Below are 17,249 nucleotides of genomic sequence, written 5' to 3' on the forward strand. Positions count from 1 at the left end.
TCTGGCTGAGGGTTTGATTTCTAAGCAGCAAAGGCTTGAACCTCCAAGCACCTTGATCTGCTCGGTGTCTGCAGGGATGAACTGACTCGAGAGGAAGGCTTCCAAAAGCCTTCCCCTCACTGAAAACTGACTGCATTCCGGTCAGTGCACTGCACTGAGGATTACGGTAAAACTAGCTGCTTTGATAGCAGCACATGGTAGACCTTAGCTAAGTGAAATTTGGTGGAAGTTTTGCCTAGAGGCTAAACGTGATGGCACCCTTGTTTTACCAGTGATTTTGCAGTCCAGCTGAAAAGAGGGGGAGACATGAGAAACACCTAGTTAAGAATCATGGGGAAATGGTTGATTATGCTGTAATCCTTGCTAATTTGTAACCCTTCTCTTGATATTTATCTTTGGCCTTCTTCTCCTTCTTGACTTTCTTGTCTTTTTTTCATTTCTGATGACCTGAAAGCTCTTTGTCCCTCTTTCTGTGAGTTTTTCCCCTATTTGGCCAGATTTGTTTTCTTTTGCTGGGAGAGGACGGAGCTGTCCATCCAAGCAAAGTGTTTGTCTTACCGGCTTTGAGCATGAGCTTGAAAACGCTTGTCTGTAGGGACGCTGACTGCAGGACAGTCACTGCTCCAGAAGACTCCTTCCAGCCTGGTTTTGATCCAGGAGCAGGGAGAGTCTTGGACGAGGATGGGATTTGAGCCCATGTGCACAGCGTAGAATAGATTAGCAGTGCATCACGGTAACGTCTTGGCCACCTCTTTGCCAACAACTTTGTTGTTGTCAGTTTGTGCCTTTCAGCTTTGGATAAAACAAATCCAGCTAGGCTGTGTTCTTTGGGACTTGTGGTTTTGTTTTGGAGCATCAGGGCCGACCCTGCAGGGGTGGCTTCTCGACCGCAGGGGGAAGTCTGAACGACGTGTCCTGTGTTCTTGTAGGCAAGCACTGCATCACACAGACCCACGCGCTCTCGTCTGGTGTGGGGATGGGAATTTCCCCTTTTCCTCCTGGGTTTCCCAGATCAGTTTGTGCGAGTGGAAAAGAGCATTCCCTGGTGAGCAGGGCAGGCGCGGGAAGGCTCCCAGCACATCAAGGGGCTGGTGAAGACACGGCCACGAGATGCTTTTGGGAAAGCATTTGGGATTCATTTGTGACTGCTCATGCTTCCCTTCCTTCTCCTCTTTGGAGGATGACACAGGGCAGAATGGCATGCCTTCACTAAAGCCTGATTTGTTATGCTTTGGCTGTAATAAAGCGTGTGCCTTGTGCTTGGTGCTGATCCCTGTCCTGTTGATCCTCCTCCCCGTTCCCTCCCAGTGTAACACCCCTGAGCATGACCCATCTCTGCACACCCAGAGGTGTGAGCAGGAAGGGCAGTGGCAGCAGCCCCACGAGCGATGACCCCTCTTTTGTCACAGCCTCCCCAGTTGAGGAGACAGGTCCTTCCTTGTGTAATTGCCCAGCTGGAGTCACCCTGACGCTGTCTCCTGGGTGTCACCCTGGAAGGACAGGCACAGTGAGAGAAGCACAGGGTTTCCGCCGCTTTGTCCGTCATAGCTCATGGTGATTGTGAGCAAAGCCCAGGGTGCTGGGCAGCATAGTCCCCCTGGCCCGCTGCCAAGAGGACTCTGTTCCTGGGTGCACTGGAACCACCAACCTTACAGTTAACAGCCGAACACACTCCCTGCAATCCCAGCTTCCCCCAACCCAGCCTGCGGGCCAGCAGGAGGGTGTGAATGCTGCTTTCTGCTGAGGCTCCCAGGGCACCGGGGGACAACAGGGCTGTGCTTGGCAAGGACATGTCATGGGACGAGAGTCTGTCCCAGCCCTTGGCAGGCTCCGAGGGGATGTAGCTCAGTGGAAGAGCGCCTGCTCCGCATGCAGGAGGTCCTGGGCTCAATCCCCAGCATCTCCAGGGGTGCTTTTGTCCTAAATCTCCATCCCCCCGCAGGGGTGAGGGATGGGGAATGGAGGCATCGCGCCTCTCCACAAATGGTGGGCTCACCCTCTCATGGGATGTCCTACGGCATGTGCAGCTCCCCAGGTAGGAAGTGACCAACCGGCTCACTATCTGAAATGACATCCCTGGGCAAGGGAAGAGGGAGTTAACACTGACACTGCTGGGATATGGTTTTATATGTTGCTACTTTTGCAACAACTTGCTTAGCCAGCAACAGGGAAACAGGCAGGAGCTGCTAGGTCACTGAGTGCATCAAAAAGCCCTCTCAGGAGAGATCACAGCCCTGCGGGACAGGAGGGGCGGCATGTATGAAGGCAACAGGACTGGATGCTGGCTGAGAGGTGTTTTTTAGCTGCAGCAGCAGGATAGGCCTGGACAGGCAGGCAGGCAGGTAGGTGCTGTGAAGGCATCAGGTGCACCTGACCACAGGAGGTGGGAGCTCAGCAGGAGGGAGAGGGGAGGCAGGTGGAGGTGGCCCCTGGGACATTGCTGATGAATCACTTGTGTCCCAGCAGCACCTGGCCAGCAGCAGGTGAGCAGGCACTGGGGTCACCACAGGCAGTGGGAGCTGATTCAGCAGCTGGGGAGGTGGGAGCTGGAGCAGGAGAGGGAGAGGCAGGCAAAAGCACAATGGTGGTGTGTTGCTTGTGAGGACGCGTCCATTACGCTCACCCAAGTGGCCAGCAGTGGGCAGGCAGGCATTGTGAGGTCATCGATGGCATCACAGAGGCTGCCCGCCTCTTGGGAGGAGGCGAGAGGGAGGGACAGGTGAAGGTGACAGGTGACATTGGTGGGTTTGATTGTGAGGTTTCCCCTTTCGCAGCAGCTGATTGGTCAGCAGCAGGTGGGCAGGTATGTGAGCGCCTCAGAGACTTCATGAGGTGGACACGAGAGCCTAGAGGGAGGAATGAGGGAGAGGCAGGTAGCCATGACACTGCTGGCATAGTGACTGTGAAATCACCTCTAGGACGGCAACCTGATTGGCCAGCAGCAGGCAGGCAGGCAGGCACTGTGAGGTCATCAAGGGGAGGAGAAAGCCCTCAGGAGAGAGGAGAGCTCCTGAAGAGGGCAGAGGCAGGTGAAAGTGGCATGGGTGGGAGCTTGTTTGTGAGGTCACTTCTGTTGCAGCACTCTGACTGGGCAGCAGGCAGGCTGGTGCTGTGAGGTCCTGAGGCAGATCCGAAAACCTTCCCCATGGAGATGAGAGCTCAGGGGGAGGGGAAAGGGAGAGGCAGGTTAGAGGGACCTGTCTGGGATGTTGATTGTGAGGTCAATTCCTTACATCAGCTGCAGTGGCCATTAGCATGTGGGGCAGCAGGGAGGTGTTGTGAGGTCATCAAGAGTGTTGGAAAACTCCCAGCAGCAGAGAGGAGAGCTCAGGTGGAAGAGAGAAGCGAAGCACAGGAAGGTGGGAGGAGGACAGTGCAGGGATGATGATGTTGCTTCCTTTGCCCTGTGGCAAGCTCTTTGGGATTGAAGCTGTAACGGTGCTACAAGGATGACGTTCAGATTTGTGCGATACGGTCCCTTGTCAACCGAAATGGATTATGTGTCCTCTGGAGCAGTCACATAGGACCACGGGCCAGCTGGATAGGAAGGATTCCCTGGCACAACCCCATTCAGGGACTCTCATCCAACCCAGCTGAAGGTGCTGTTGCAAGGACACCTGTGGTGGAGGCTACCATCAACAGCCAGACAGCAGCCAACTATCCTGCTCCAGAGGTTTGGATTCCCCACATGAGCCTTACCCTAAGCAGAAGATCCCAGTGAATTAGATTTTTGTTTTAAAACAAACACTCTGTCCATGACTGTCTGTGAAGCAAATACCTCACTGTGATGCATCACCTTCTGGCACTGGACTCAGGCACTTGCGTGTTGCCCCTCTGCTCCTGCTGTGGGCTCTGCATGGAGCTTCAGAGCAGGCATGCTGTCTCCTACAGCCAAGGCCAGAGATTTGGCTTTGAGTCTGCCTGGCAGGCTTTGGCCTGGCAAATGTCTCCTGGGGATCCCAGAGCCGTCATCCTGGCGATGGAACAGGGCCACGTCTTCATTTTGTCCCTCTTTGTCTGTTTCTGGCCCACGTCCGGGTGTGTGTGCGTAGTGCCATTTCTGCAGCTGAGCAGAGGGGTCCTTGTGCGAGTGCTTGGGGAGAGCATGACCTTGGGTGGGGGCTGAGCCAAGGCTTGCATCTCCCTGTGGGGTGGGGCAGGGCAGGGGCTGGTGCAGCCCCAGGGCTGGCTGAGTGGGTGCTCACCCCAGAGCAGAGGGGTCGACGGGGCAGAGCAGGGAGCCCGTGTTGCTCTTCTCCACCCTTACTGTGAGAAGCCCACGGGAGAAGAGCGTTCCCAGAGTGAGATTCCACGGAGGTGGGTAATGCACATGGGCACTCTAACCACAACCCCCGTCCCCATGAGAAATCCCCTCTTCTACTGGGCTCAGGCTCCAGCCCTGCATGTCCCACAGGGGGAGATGGGCCAGGACTGGGCAGGAAGGGGGATGTCTTGGTGCAGGGGCTGCAAGCAGGGAGGCTCCAACTCCCAGGGCCAGAGGTGGTGTTTGAGCCCCAGCTCCTCCCAGAGCCCCCATGGTCACCCCACCCCTGCCCTGCCACCCTGGGGATGTGCTTGTGATAGCACGGGTGTCCCCTGGCAGAGAGCAGCGCACGTGCGGCCAGAGCCAGGCAGAGCAGGGCTGCGTCCCCAGGAAGGGCCAGGCAGAGCAGGGCAGACCCTGAGCAGGACCAGTGCAGCCCAGCTCTCCTGCAGCGCAGCCAAGGGCTGGACACGGCCCCAAGTCCTGCGCTCCCCGCAGCCATGCAAGTCCCAGAGCCCAGGCTTGTGCAGGGCCCCTGAGCAGCTCCAAGGGGAGAGCCTGGGAGCACTGAGGGGAAGAGCAAGAGCTGGCCCTTGGCCACACTGTGCTGTGGCCCTGAGGTGTAAATGTCAGCCTCTTCCACAGCTCGGTGGGTGCAGAGCTTCAAGACAGAAGAGGCTGGTGCAGGACCAGGTGCCTGCAGAGCAGGTGCTCCAGCAAGGAGGTGTGTGCCCCAGAGCAAGAGCCCCTCTGCGCCCTCGGGTCCCCCTGCCCTGGCTCACGCAGCCCTGCTGGGACTGAGCCCTGAGGCCAGTGGGACAGAGAAAGGAAAGAGAAAAAGGCAAAGTAAAAAAAAGGGGAGCATAACAACTGCAGTGTAAGGAAGGAAAACTAAAGCCAGGAAAAATTCTGCTCTCAGAACCTGCAAGTCTAGACACAGACTCCCAGACTCTTTTGCATATTGCTTTAGATAGATAGGAATATAGATATACATAACAGCCACAGATATAGATGCATTTGGTGACTCTTTCCCCCATTCCAGGACATCTCTCCGAGTAGCTCAGGTGTCAGCTCAATGAGGGAAAGGAAATGAGCCAGGGCGAAAGAGGAGGGTGTTTCTGTGTGTTTGGCCTCAGTTCCACTGCCTGTCAGTGTGTGGCAAGGGCAACCCATCAGGAAGAGCCAGCAGGGTGCGGAGAGCCCCCGGATGGAGGAGGGAACGCAGTTTGGGTGCCAGATGCTGCACAGCCGTGGAACCCTTTTCCCTGCTCAAGTCCTGTGTGAGAGGTTGCTTGCCTGTGGGCACCAGGGTGCAGCTGGTTAAAAACCTGGCCTAGGAACAGGCTCAGCTCCCATTGGCGCCCGCTTTAGGAACAGACATGAAATCTTCTCACCGTGGACATGTGCCCCTGTGAACATCCTTGGGGCTGGGCCTGTGCCAAGGCTGAGGGCTGAACCATGACTTTGGGCTGGAGCCTGCATGGTGTTGTGATCCCTTCTCCAGCCCACTGCCCTCTCCCTCCTCTGCCTCCTGCACTGCTCAAGGAAACGTCCTCTCTCATCATTGCCTGCTCCCATCCCCTGCACCCTGCACGCAGATATTCCCCTGCACTGACCCAAACTGGTGGCCCAGGTGAGGCAGCTCCTTCTTGTGTCCCTGCAGCCCAGAAGCGGGAGGGCAGAGGGGTGGGGGTGGATGGGAGGCAGGAGGAGGGGGGGGGGTCCCCGCGCTGCCCAGGGCCCTGCTGCCTCACAGCCCCTGCCGGGAAGGAGCCAGCTCTGGGCTGTGCCAGGAGTGCTCGGGGCTCTGTGAGTACCATGGCAGCCAGGAGCAGCCCCCAGGAAGGGGAGAGCCTGTGGAGGTGGAGGAGGGGAAATCCCAGGCCCTGCACCCGAGCAAGCTGCTCTGTGCCATGCACTGGGGCAGCAGGAAGCAGAGCTCCCTCCCAGCCACTCTGGGGAGGTGATCCCCAGGCAATGAGCCCCTCCCTCTGGGGCTGGCTGGGGTGTTCAGGGCCCTGCTCTCACCTCTGGCTCCCGCCTGTGCGACTACAGCCCAGGGCTAAACCTGTCACTGCACTTCTGCGGTGGTCTCTGTGCCTTGGGACCAGGGTGGCCCAGGCAGAGCCCCCGGGAAAGGAGCAAGCAGGGCCACTCCTAGGCTGTGGACGCTGGCCCTCCCTTCCCAGAGGGGCGTTACGGGACCCTACAGAGAGACCCATTTTGGCTGGAAACTGTGTGTGTGGTTTCCAGGATGGAAATGTCTCCGCCAGCAGGAATACTCTCCAGCTGGGCTGGTCACCAGTATCCCACTCCAGGGACCACGGACACTTGCAGGTGCCCAGCCTGTCCCCGAGCCTGCTGCTCCTGAGACGTGCCCCTTCCCCACTGCCGGGTCTTGGTGCTTTGCTCTCCCTGATCAGCCTCAGGGAGACACCCTGGCCCCTGGGAAGGGAAGCACCACATCTGGCTCAAAACCCCAAAGGCTTTCATAAGAACAAATAGCAACGAGCAGTGTAAAAGTAGAGAATTAAAAATAGAGGGAACACAGAGCTCTTTCTGCTACCGCTGTGAGAAGGGAGACTGGTCTCTGGCACTGCAGACGGGCCCTGCAGATGCCCCCAGCAGGGGAGAGGGGTTTTGGAAGGGTCCATCGCCAGGGGGTGCTGCATGCTTTGTGGGTGTTGGTGCTGCACCTGGCTGTGGGCATGACAGGAGGAGCCATGGGGGACCCCAGAGGAGGAGACACCGAGGAACTTGTGGGGGGACCCAGAGGAAGCATCGTGCACCTCGCCAAGGACCCCATGCCCCAGAAGAGCTGTGGGGGACCCCTACGTCCTAGAGGAGGAGGAAGAGGAGGCACCGGTCTGGAGGCAACACTGCTGGAGACATCCAGAGCCCTGTATGGATTGTGGGTGTCTGGGGAGATGCTGGAGGTGCTGGGCATGGGACGCAGCGCCACATGCAGGATTGGGGAGCCCTGTGGCTCAGGGGCAACTGTATGGGGGAGGGGGGGGAGCAGGGCTTGAGGAGGCTCTGTGGGGATTCAGACCGGCCATTCTTGGGGTACTAAGGAGCGCCAAAAGGTGCACAGAGGGACCTGGGGCGTACCGAAAGGGGCACAGATGTGCCCTGATGGGACTGCAGGGCGACTCACATGCCTTCAGATGCCCCAGAGGTGGTGGTGAGTGCAGCAGCTTGCTTGCTTTGCCTTTGGGTTTGCCGCAGGGCCCCACAAGCACGCACACTCCCATGCCCTCCGTCCCCTCCTGCTCTCCAGCTGTATCCGCCTGCTCTCCATGGCATCTGTGCTCCTCCTCCCACACTCACCCTGCAGCCCTCACCAGCCCCATCTGCCCCAGCCTTCCAGGTGAGCACAAGACAAAGCTTTTTAATACGGGCATGGGCAAACACAGGAACAGGACTTCCCAGGCAGACTGTGGTGTCTTCATCCTTGTGCAAGCCCAGTGGGACGTGGCCCGGAGGCACCTGCTCTGCTGAATGTGCTCTGCACAGGGGGCGGGCTGGCAATTGGGGGACGCCGAATTATGGGATGCTCAGTCCGCGCCGGCCCCTGGGCCTGGGTGCCACCGCTGCCAGGCTCTCCGCAGACGGGCGCGCAGGGCTTGGAAGGGGAAGCCTGGTGGCGGTGCTTTCCTGGGCGCTCGGAGGACGAAGACTGTGGATATTGCCAGGCAGCGGACTGTGGGGCTGCTGTCCTTGTCCAAGCGCTGAAGGACTGAGATGGGAGGAAAGAGAGCAGCGATCAAGCCCTGTATCAGCAGAGACCCCAGGCCCCTCCTCAAGAGAGGGCCAAGAGAGAGCAGGGCACAAGGGGATCTGTCTGTGCTCAGTGATCCCCCAGATGCCCCCCAGATTCCCTTCAGGAAAGGTATGCAAGAGCCCTCCGGCCTGGCGCAGGCCATGGGTGCCCTCTGCATAGTCAAAAACACCGGCCCTCAAATACGCCGGACATTCCCTCCGTCTCCAGCCCCGGCCTCCTCCCGCCAGCCCCGGCCGACCCCGCGTGCCCTACGCACGGCTGCACATCTCCTCCAGCTCCTCTTCGCGCCAGTCCAGGAGCTGAGCAGCAAGCCCTAGGCACACACAGCCCATCACAAGGTGAGACCCAGCCAGGGGAGAGGGATTTGGGGCTGGGGAGAGAGACGTGGGCAGTGGGGAGACGGACCTGGGCACTGGGAGAGGAACCTAGCGCTGGGGAGAGAGACGTGGGCAGTGGGGAGACGGACCTGGGCACTGGGACAGGAACCTAGCGCTTGGGAGAGGGACTCAGGGGCAGTGGGGAGACGGATCTAGAGAGTGGGAAGAGGGTCCCACATGTTGGGGAGAAGGATCCAAGCATTAAGGAGTGGGTCCTGGGGGGTTGGGGAGGGGGAGCCAGGGGCTGGGGAGAGGGAGCCAGGGGCTGGGGAGAGGGACATGGGGCCTGAGGAGAAGGACCTTGGGGCTGGGGAGAGGGTTGTGGGTGTCCGGAGGGGTCTCACCGATGAAGCGCACAGCCTGCTCGCGCAGAGTGGCCCGGGGGTCCTCCAGGTACCGGCAGCTGCAGCTGACATACTCGCTGGCTATTGGCCCAGCCTTCCGCAGCTGCAGAGACCCCCCAGTACAGGTGTTGGCACTGCCAGGCCTGTCCCCCTCCCTGGGACACCCGCCCCCCTCTCTAGGACAGGCGTTGGCAACTTTGGGCCCATCCCCCCTCCCAGGACAGGCGCGGGCACAACCGGGACAGGGGCTAACACAGCTGGGACACGTGCTGTCACTGCTGGAAAAGGTGTTGGCACAGAAGGGACAGTGGCTGGCACCAGCAGCACTGCCAGGAGAGGTGCTGGCACCTCCAGGACATTCCCAGCGGGTACAGCTGGGAGAGAGGCTGGCTCCACCAGGAAAGATGCTGGCACGGGGGCTGGCTCCACCAGGAGAGGTGCTGGCACCGTTGGGACGGGGGCCAGCACCACCAGGTCAGGCCTGCCACTGCTTGGGCCTCCTCACCAGGCATTCGCCGATGTGCCAGGTCTGCACCGTCTTGGCCAGCTTCCGGAGCTGCTTCCAGCTGAGGAGCTTTGCGGCCTCCACGAGGGCTGTCTGGGCAGCCTGGGGAGGAGTGGGGAGATGGGCGATGGCACCGTGGCCAGGCCGGAGCCACCCCATGGCCACTGCCTGGGGTGCCTACCACGGTGGCCTCATGGCCCGCCACGGTGCCCTGTACCTGTGCCACACCGAGGTGTGGGTCACTCAGATGGAAGAAGAGGGGCAGCAGCCCCTGGCGTGCCAGCTGCTTCATCTGCTGCCTCTCGCTGCCTACTGTCCGGCCCAGCAGCTCCCCAAAGAGCCGCATGGCCAGTTCCCGCACCGTGCTGACCTCCTGCGGGGGCAAGCACAGCAACCTCAGCCGCGGTGGGCGGGGGGAGAACCACAAAGGGCCTCCTACCAGCTCCCCACCACCATCCTCACGTTGGGAAAGAGGGGCAGGAGGTCGTGGGCCAGCTGCACAGCCAGGGGGCTGATTTGCCGCGGCTCGGCGTGGTGCAGCACGTTGCGCAGCACGGCCAGGGCCTTGGCGTCCATCTCCCCATCGGCATCCTGCAGCCGCTCCACCACATCTGGGATCACCTTCAGCATCTTCCTTGCCTGCAGGGAGACATGCAGCATTTTCCTCATTCCACTGGTGGCAGAAGTGCTCGGGACACAGGCACCGGCGGCGAGAGCTCACTCACTGTGGAGGGTCTTCCAGAGAGGGTGAGGAGGCCACGGAGTGCCAGCCAGCGCATGACCTGGCGCTCATTGCCCAGCCGCACCTGGCAGAGGCTCAGCGCCACCTCATCGGCCAGCACACACAGATCGGGACACCGCAGCAGCTGCAACGGCAAAGGGCCGGGGTGGCACAGGGACTCATGGCCACCCCCAGGACTAGGACCCCAGTGCGTGATATGGCATCCCTGCTGCCACCTCCCACTTGGCCCAGCCCCAGCCCCAGCCCCAGCAGCAGCGCTGCATCCCCAGCCCCACGCCCTACCCCTTGTCCTCATCCTCACCCCCCGGCCCTAGCCCCGGCCCCACGTCCCCAGCCTGGGCCACAGCCCCTCTTCTCCAGCCCCATCTGAATCCCCTCAGCCATGACCCCCACCCCACCCCCCGTCCCTATCCCCACATCCTACCTCGATGAGGAAGGCCATAGAGGGGATCTCCAGGCACTTGTCCTTGTCCCTCAGGGCCAGGCTGAGGTTCAGGAAGATCTTGGCACGCTCCTCCAGAGGGTTCCCCTGCATCTGCCTGGCAATGGACAGGAGAGGCAGCATGGCAGCCAAGACAGATGGGCAAACTGCACCAGGAGCCCGTGGGGCCGCCAGAGTGGGATGAGGGGCCAGGGAGGGCAGGGGGCTCACCTGGCCAGCAAGGCAACCCCTGTCAGGTGGGTCCCGGGCCGACTGATCATCTCCCAGCCGCCCTGCCCTTCCATGGCAGTGACCTGCTCCCCGTAGCCAGTGCAGCACAGCAGGGCCTGCATGGCTTGCACGGCCACCCTGCCCGGGGAAAAGAGCACTGGTTTATCACTCCGTACTCTGGCATGGGCAGCAGGGGACGGGCCTGGGGGACTGGGTACCTGACAGGCCTGGGAGGCATGAGTTTGCCCTCGTGGTTGAAGGCAGGGATGTCCTCTTGCGCCTCGATGAGGGCAAAGGACAGCTGGAAGAGGAGGGCCAGGAAGAGGCGGGGGAAGAGCGCCTTCACCTCCTGTTTGCAAGTGTGCTGCAGGAGGATGATGTTCAGTGCCCGGGTCACCTGCAAAAAAAAGTCAATGACAGCCCTTGCTAGTACCACAGCTACATGCACGACGAGGCCTCCCTCTGGGGCAACTCACAGTCAGCGGGAGGATGCGGGTGAGGTCCTGCGCGGTGGTGCCTGGCTTGCAGAGGGGCCGGTGCTGCAGCATGCAGAGCAGCTCCTGCAGCACCCTCTCAGCTGCCAGCGACTGGGAGACCATCAGCACCCACATGGCCACGGCAACACTGTGAACCCGAGCCAGAAAGGCTTGGCTCAGCATCCCACGATCCCGCTCACCCGTTCCGGGGCTGGCCGACCCGGTGGCTCTACGAGGCCTGGAGGGAGCCCAGCTCCAGCCCTGGGGCTGCTGCACTCAGGCTGGCAACGTGGCAGGCGTACCTGTCACAGGCTGGGGAGCAGCTCAGCAGGCCAGTGACCACTTCACTCGGGTAGCGGCATGCCAGGTGGAGAAGGAAGGGCTTGAGGATGTCCTGGGCTGCGGCCTCACGGATGCACGGCAGGTTCTCATAGATATGCACCACAGCCAGCTGCACCTGCAAGGGACACGGGTTGGCAGCAGCTTGCTGCCACAGGGAAACTGCTGCCAGATTCACGCTCTGCTTGAGAGCCCTGGGTTTGAGGACCATTGCCAGCGGGCTGGAGGCTTACGTGCTCTGGCTTGGCGGCGCAGTATCCCATCATATCCTCGAGCATACGGGTTGCCGCTGCGGTGTCATAGGCACTCGTGCTTTTCATGCCCTCGAGGGCCACGAGGACCGCATCTGTCTGCGAGGCCTCCTGCGAGGCCTCCGTGGAGCAGCTGCGGGGTCCGTCCTCCTTCTTGACCCAGGCCTCCATGGGGCGGCTGGGGGGACGGTCCTCATCCCCAGCCCATACCGCCGTGGGGCAGCGAGGGGGTCTCTGCACCATGCTGGGGCCGGGGCCCAGGCGAGACACAAAGACACAGTGGGGAAGGCGAGGTCCTTCACGGGGCCGTGGGGCCACGCCGGGGGGTGGCTGAGGGAGCTCCCTGGGGAGATCCCAGCCGTCTCCTCCCCACGCACTGAGGTGACACCGTGGGGCACCAGGTGACACCGTGGAGACCATGGGGGTCACAATGGGGGGGGTGGCAGGAGTCACAAAGGGCCCCGACATCACCCTTGGCTGGTCTCTGCTGCAGCTCCCGGCAGCAATGTGTCCCCAGGGGCTGGCTGGGGGGTGGGTTGGCGGCGGGGGCGGGCGCTGCTCGTTCGCTAATCACACAAGTGTCCCCTGTGAAGGGCCACCTCTGAGCCGCAGGTTGCCGTGTGGTTCTGAAAAGGGGAGGTTGGTGAGGGGTCCCCAGGTCCCCAGGGGCAGCCAGGGGGCTGGGGCACCTGAGGGCAGCTGGGGCAGGGGCAGCCATGGGGCAAACTGGCGGGGGGAGGAGGCCTAGGTGACCCTGACCCAGGGCAAGCAGGTGCCCCCCGTTGCTGCCCTAAAGCTCCCACTGACACCCCAAATAGCTCCAAACCATTCCCAAACCTTCCTAAAAGCCTCAAATACCCCCAGACTGCTCAAGTGCCCCCCCTCCAAGACCCAGAAAGACACACTGAAACCTGCCACAGAGGCTCCAAAATGCCTTCAGACTTTGCTTCCGAGGGCCAAAATCCGCCCAATAGCCCACACTGCTGCCTAAACACCCCCAAAACTTCCACAGGGCCCCCAGACATGCAAATCCTGCCCCGGGGCTGGTACTGGCAGCAGACAGGAGGGCTCCCCGCCACCTACTTCCCTCCAGGTCTTGCTGCCCTGAGAGGGAGACCACGATTGAGGGTTCCCCCCTTTCCCTAGCACTGGCAATTCCCCTCCATCCTTCCCTCCTCTTTTGCCCTTCTGCCCCTCTGCATGCCCCGTACCTCTCCATGCCTGCCCACCTCTCCGTCTGTCCCTGCCTCCAGCTACCACACTGCTCTTCCCCCATCTGTCTGCCTCTGTCTGCCTCTCCATGCCCCTCTTTCCTCTTTTCTCTCTCTCTGTCCAACTCCCCCCTCCATCTTTTCTCTCTCTCTATTCCTCTGTCCACCTCTACATCCCTCTTCTCTTCTCTTCTGCTCCCCATTCTCTCTCCGGTCCTGCATCCTTCCCTCAGCTCCCCCTCTCCCTCTTTTTCTCTGGGCCTCCATCCTTCTCTTTCTTTCCCCATCCCTCCTCCCAGCTCTCTCTCCCTCTCCCTCTGTCCAGCTCTGGCAGGCCCTGGCACCATGGGGCACACACCCACCTCGGCTGGGATGGAGGAAGAGTCTGGGCAGGGTGAGTGGGGCCTTCAGCACTCACAAGGATATACCCTGTCTCTTCCTTTCTCTTCCTCTTGTAAAGCAGAGGAGCGGAGGTTGAACCTCGAGTATCATTACATGAAGAGCACACAACCAGCCTGCGCCTGTAGCCAAGCAGTACTTGAGATGCCCTACTCCAAGGCACTATTTCCCGTGAGATATTTACCTGGCAATTTAAAACGTTCAGCAGGACTACAAGTACATTTTTGGAAAGAGGGTCTCAAGTGAAAACATTTAAAATAAAGTTTGTTTCTTAGGATAATTCTGAACACAAATGTGAAGAACCACTTATGATTGGTTTGAATGTTATTGTTTTGATAATAGATTTTCCAGTGTTAATGGTTAGCATTGTTTTGGCGATGGTTGGTGTTTTGATGATGGTAAATTGCATCCGATGGTAGGTATAGTCCGAGCACTGAAGGCTTCTCTCAGTAAGCTCTGCATCTGAAAGACCAAAAGGAAGCAATGTCATTCCCTGTCATGATATGCAGCATAAAACTATCTGGCTGAGGGTTTGATTTCTAAGCAGCAAAGGCTTGAACCTCCAAGCACCTTGATCTGCTCGGTGTCTGCAGGGATGAACTGACTCGAGAGGAAGGCTTCCAAAAGCCTTCCCCTCACTGAAAACTGACTGCATTCCGGTCAGTGCACTGCACTGAGGATTACGGTAAAACTAGCTGCTTTGATAGCAGCACATGGTAGACCTTAGCTAAGTGAAATTTGGTGGAAGTTTTGCCTAGAGGCTAAACGTGATGGCACCCTTGTTTTACCAGTGATTTTGCAGTCCAGCTGAAAAGAGGGGGAGACATGAGAAACACCTAGTTAAGAATCATGGGGAAATGGTTGATTATGCTGTAATCCTTGCTAATTTGTAACCCTTCTCTTGATATTTATCTTTGGCCTTCTTCTCCTTCTTGACTTTCTTGTCTTTTTTTCATTTCTGATGACCTGAAAGCTCTTTGTCCCTCTTTCTGTGAGTTTTTCCCCTATTTGGCCAGATTTGTTTTCTTTTGCTGGGAGAGGACGGAGCTGTCCATCCAAGCAAAGTGTTTGTCTTACCGGCTTTGAGCATGAGCTTGAAAACGCTTGTCTGTAGGGACGCTGACTGCAGGACAGTCACTGCTCCAGAAGACTCCTTCCAGCCTGGTTTTGATCCAGGAGCAGGGAGAGTCTTGGACGAGGATGGGATTTGAGCCCATGTGCACAGCGTAGAATAGATTAGCAGTGCATCACGGTAACGTCTTGGCCACCTCTTTGCCAACAACTTTGTTGTTGTCAGTTTGTGCCTTTCAGCTTTGGATAAAACAAATCCAGCTAGGCTGTGTTCTTTGGGACTTGTGGTTTTGTTTTGGAGCATCAGGGCCGACCCTGCAGGGGTGGCTTCTCGACCGCAGGGGGAAGTCTGAATGACGTGTCCTGTGTTCTTGTAGGCAAGCACTGCATCACACAGACCCACGCGCTCTCGTCTGGTGTGGGGATGGGAATTTCCCCTTTTCCTCCTGGGTTTCCCAGATCAGTTTGTGCGAGTGGAAAAGAGCATTCCCTGGTGAGCAGGGCAGGCGCGGGAAGGCTCCCAGCACATCAAGGGGCTGGTGAAGACACGGCCACGAGATGCTTTTGGGAAAGCATTTGGGATTCATTTGTGACTGCTCATGCTTCCCTTCCTTCTCCTCTTTGGAGGATGACACAGGGCAGAATGGCATGCCTTCACTAAAGCCTGATTTGTTATGCTTTGGCTGTAATAAAGCGTGTGCCTTGTGCTTGGTGCTGATCCCTGTCCTGTTGATCCTCCTCCCCGTTCCCTCCCAGTGTAACACCCCTGAGCATGACCCATCTCTGCACACCCAGAGGTGTGAGCAGGAAGGGCAGTGGCAGCAGCCCCACGAGCGATGACCCCTCTTTTGTCACAGCCTCCCCAGTTGAGGAGACAGGTCCTTCCTTGTGTAATTGCCCAGCTGGAGTCACCCTGACGCTGTCTCCTGGGTGTCACCCTGGAAGGACAGGCACAGTGAGAGAAGCACAGGGTTTCCGCCGCTTTGTCCGTCATAGCTCATGGTGATTGTGAGCAAAGCCCAGGGTGCTGGGCAGCATAGTCCCCCTGGCCCGCTGCCAAGAGGACTCTGTTCCTGGGTGCACTGGAACCACCAACCTTACAGTTAACAGCCGAACACACTCCCTGCAATCCCAGCTTCCCCCAACCCAGCCTGCGGGCCAGCAGGAGGGTGTGAATGCTGCTTTCTGCTGAGGCTCCCAGGGCACCGGGGGACAACAGGGCTGTGCTTGGCAAGGACATGTCATGGGACGAGAGTCTGTCCCAGCCCTTGGCAGGCTCCGAGGGGATGTAGCTCAGTGGAAGAGCGCCTGCTCCGCATGCAGGAGGTCCTGGGCTCAATCCCCAGCATCTCCAGGGGTGCTTTTGTCCTAAATCTCCATCCCCCCGCAGGGGTGAGGGATGGGGAATGGAGGCATCGCGCCTCTCCACAAATGGTGGGCTCACCCTCTCATGGGATGTCCTACGGCATGTGCAGCTCCCCAGGTAGGAAGTGACCAACCGGCTCACTATCTGAAATGACATCCCTGGGCAAGGGAAGAGGGAGTTAACACTGACACTGCTGGGATATGGTTTTATATGTTGCTACTTTTGCAACAACTTGCTTAGCCAGCAACAGGGAAACAGGCAGGAGCTGCTAGGTCACTGAGTGCATCAAAAAGCCCTCTCAGGAGAGATCACAGCCCTGCGGGACAGGAGGGGCGGCATGTATGAAGGCAACAGGACTGGATGCTGGCTGAGAGGTGTTTTTTAGCTGCAGCAGCAGGATAGGCCTGGACAGGCAGGCAGGCAGGTAGGTGCTGTGAAGGCATCAGGTGCACCTGACCACAGGAGGTGGGAGCTCAGCAGGAGGGAGAGGGGAGGCAGGTGGAGGTGGCCCCTGGGACATTGCTGATGAATCACTTGTGTCCCAGCAGCACCTGGCCAGCAGCAGGTGAGCAGGCACTGGGGTCACCACAGGCAGTGGGAGCTGATTCAGCAGCTGGGGAGGTGGGAGCTGGAGCAGGAGAGGGAGAGGCAGGCAAAAGCACAATGGTGGTGTGTTGCTTGTGAGGACGCGTCCATTACGCTCACCCAAGTGGCCAGCAGTGGGCAGGCAGGCATTGTGAGGTCATCGATGGCATCACAGAGGCTGCCCGCCTCTTGGGAGGAGGCGAGAGGGAGGGACAGGTGAAGGTGACAGGTGACATTGGTGGGTTTGATTGTGAGGTTTCCCCTTTCGCAGCAGCTGATTGGTCAGCAGCAGGTGGGCAGGTATGTGAGCGCCTCAGAGACTTCATGAGGTGGACACGAGAGCCTAGAGGGAGGAATGAGGGAGAGGCAGGTAGCCATGACACTGCTGGCATAGTGACTGTGAAATCACCTCTAGGACGGCAACCTGATTGGCCAGCAGCAGGCAGGCAGGCAGGCACTGTGAGGTCATCAAGGGGAGGAGAAAGCCCTCAGGAGAGAGGAGAGCTCCTGAAGAGGGCAGAGGCAGGTGAAAGTGGCATGGGTGGGAGCTTGTTTGTGAGGTCACTTCTGTTGCAGCACTCTGACTGGGCAGCAGGCAGGCTGGTGCTGTGAGGTCCTGAGGCAGATCCGAAAACCTTCCCCATGGAGATGAGAGCTCAGGGGGAGGGGAAAGGGAGAGGCAGGTTAGAGGGACCTGTCTGGGATGTTGATTGTGAGGTCAATTCCTTACATCAGCTGCAGTGGCCGTTAGCATGTGGGGCAGCAGGGAGGTGTTGTGAGGTCATCAAGAGTGTTGGAAAACTCCCAGCAGCAGAGAGGAGAGCTCAGGTGGAAGAGAGAAGCGAAGCACAGGAAGGTGGGAGGAGGACAGTGCAGGGATGAT

At 59.1% G+C, this 17,249-nt stretch overlaps 2 non-coding genes across 2 annotated transcripts; both read left to right on the top strand.

The window, feature by feature from the left end:
• The first annotated feature begins 1,834 nt into the window (after positions 1–1,834).
• Positions 1,835–1,906, top strand: TRNAA-CGC (transfer RNA alanine (anticodon CGC)). Its single transcript has one exon. It is a non-coding gene; the product is annotated as a tRNA-Ala (tRNA).
• A 13,791-nt stretch (positions 1,907–15,697) lies between these two features.
• Positions 15,698–15,769, top strand: TRNAA-CGC (transfer RNA alanine (anticodon CGC)). The gene has a single exon. It is a non-coding gene; the product is annotated as a tRNA-Ala (tRNA).
• The last annotated feature ends 1,480 nt before the right edge of the window (positions 15,770–17,249 follow it).

This window comes from Struthio camelus, chromosome 22 (assembly GCF_040807025.1).
Source record: "Struthio camelus isolate bStrCam1 chromosome 22, bStrCam1.hap1, whole genome shotgun sequence".
NCBI classification, from domain to species: Eukaryota; Metazoa; Chordata; class Aves; order Struthioniformes; family Struthionidae; genus Struthio; species Struthio camelus.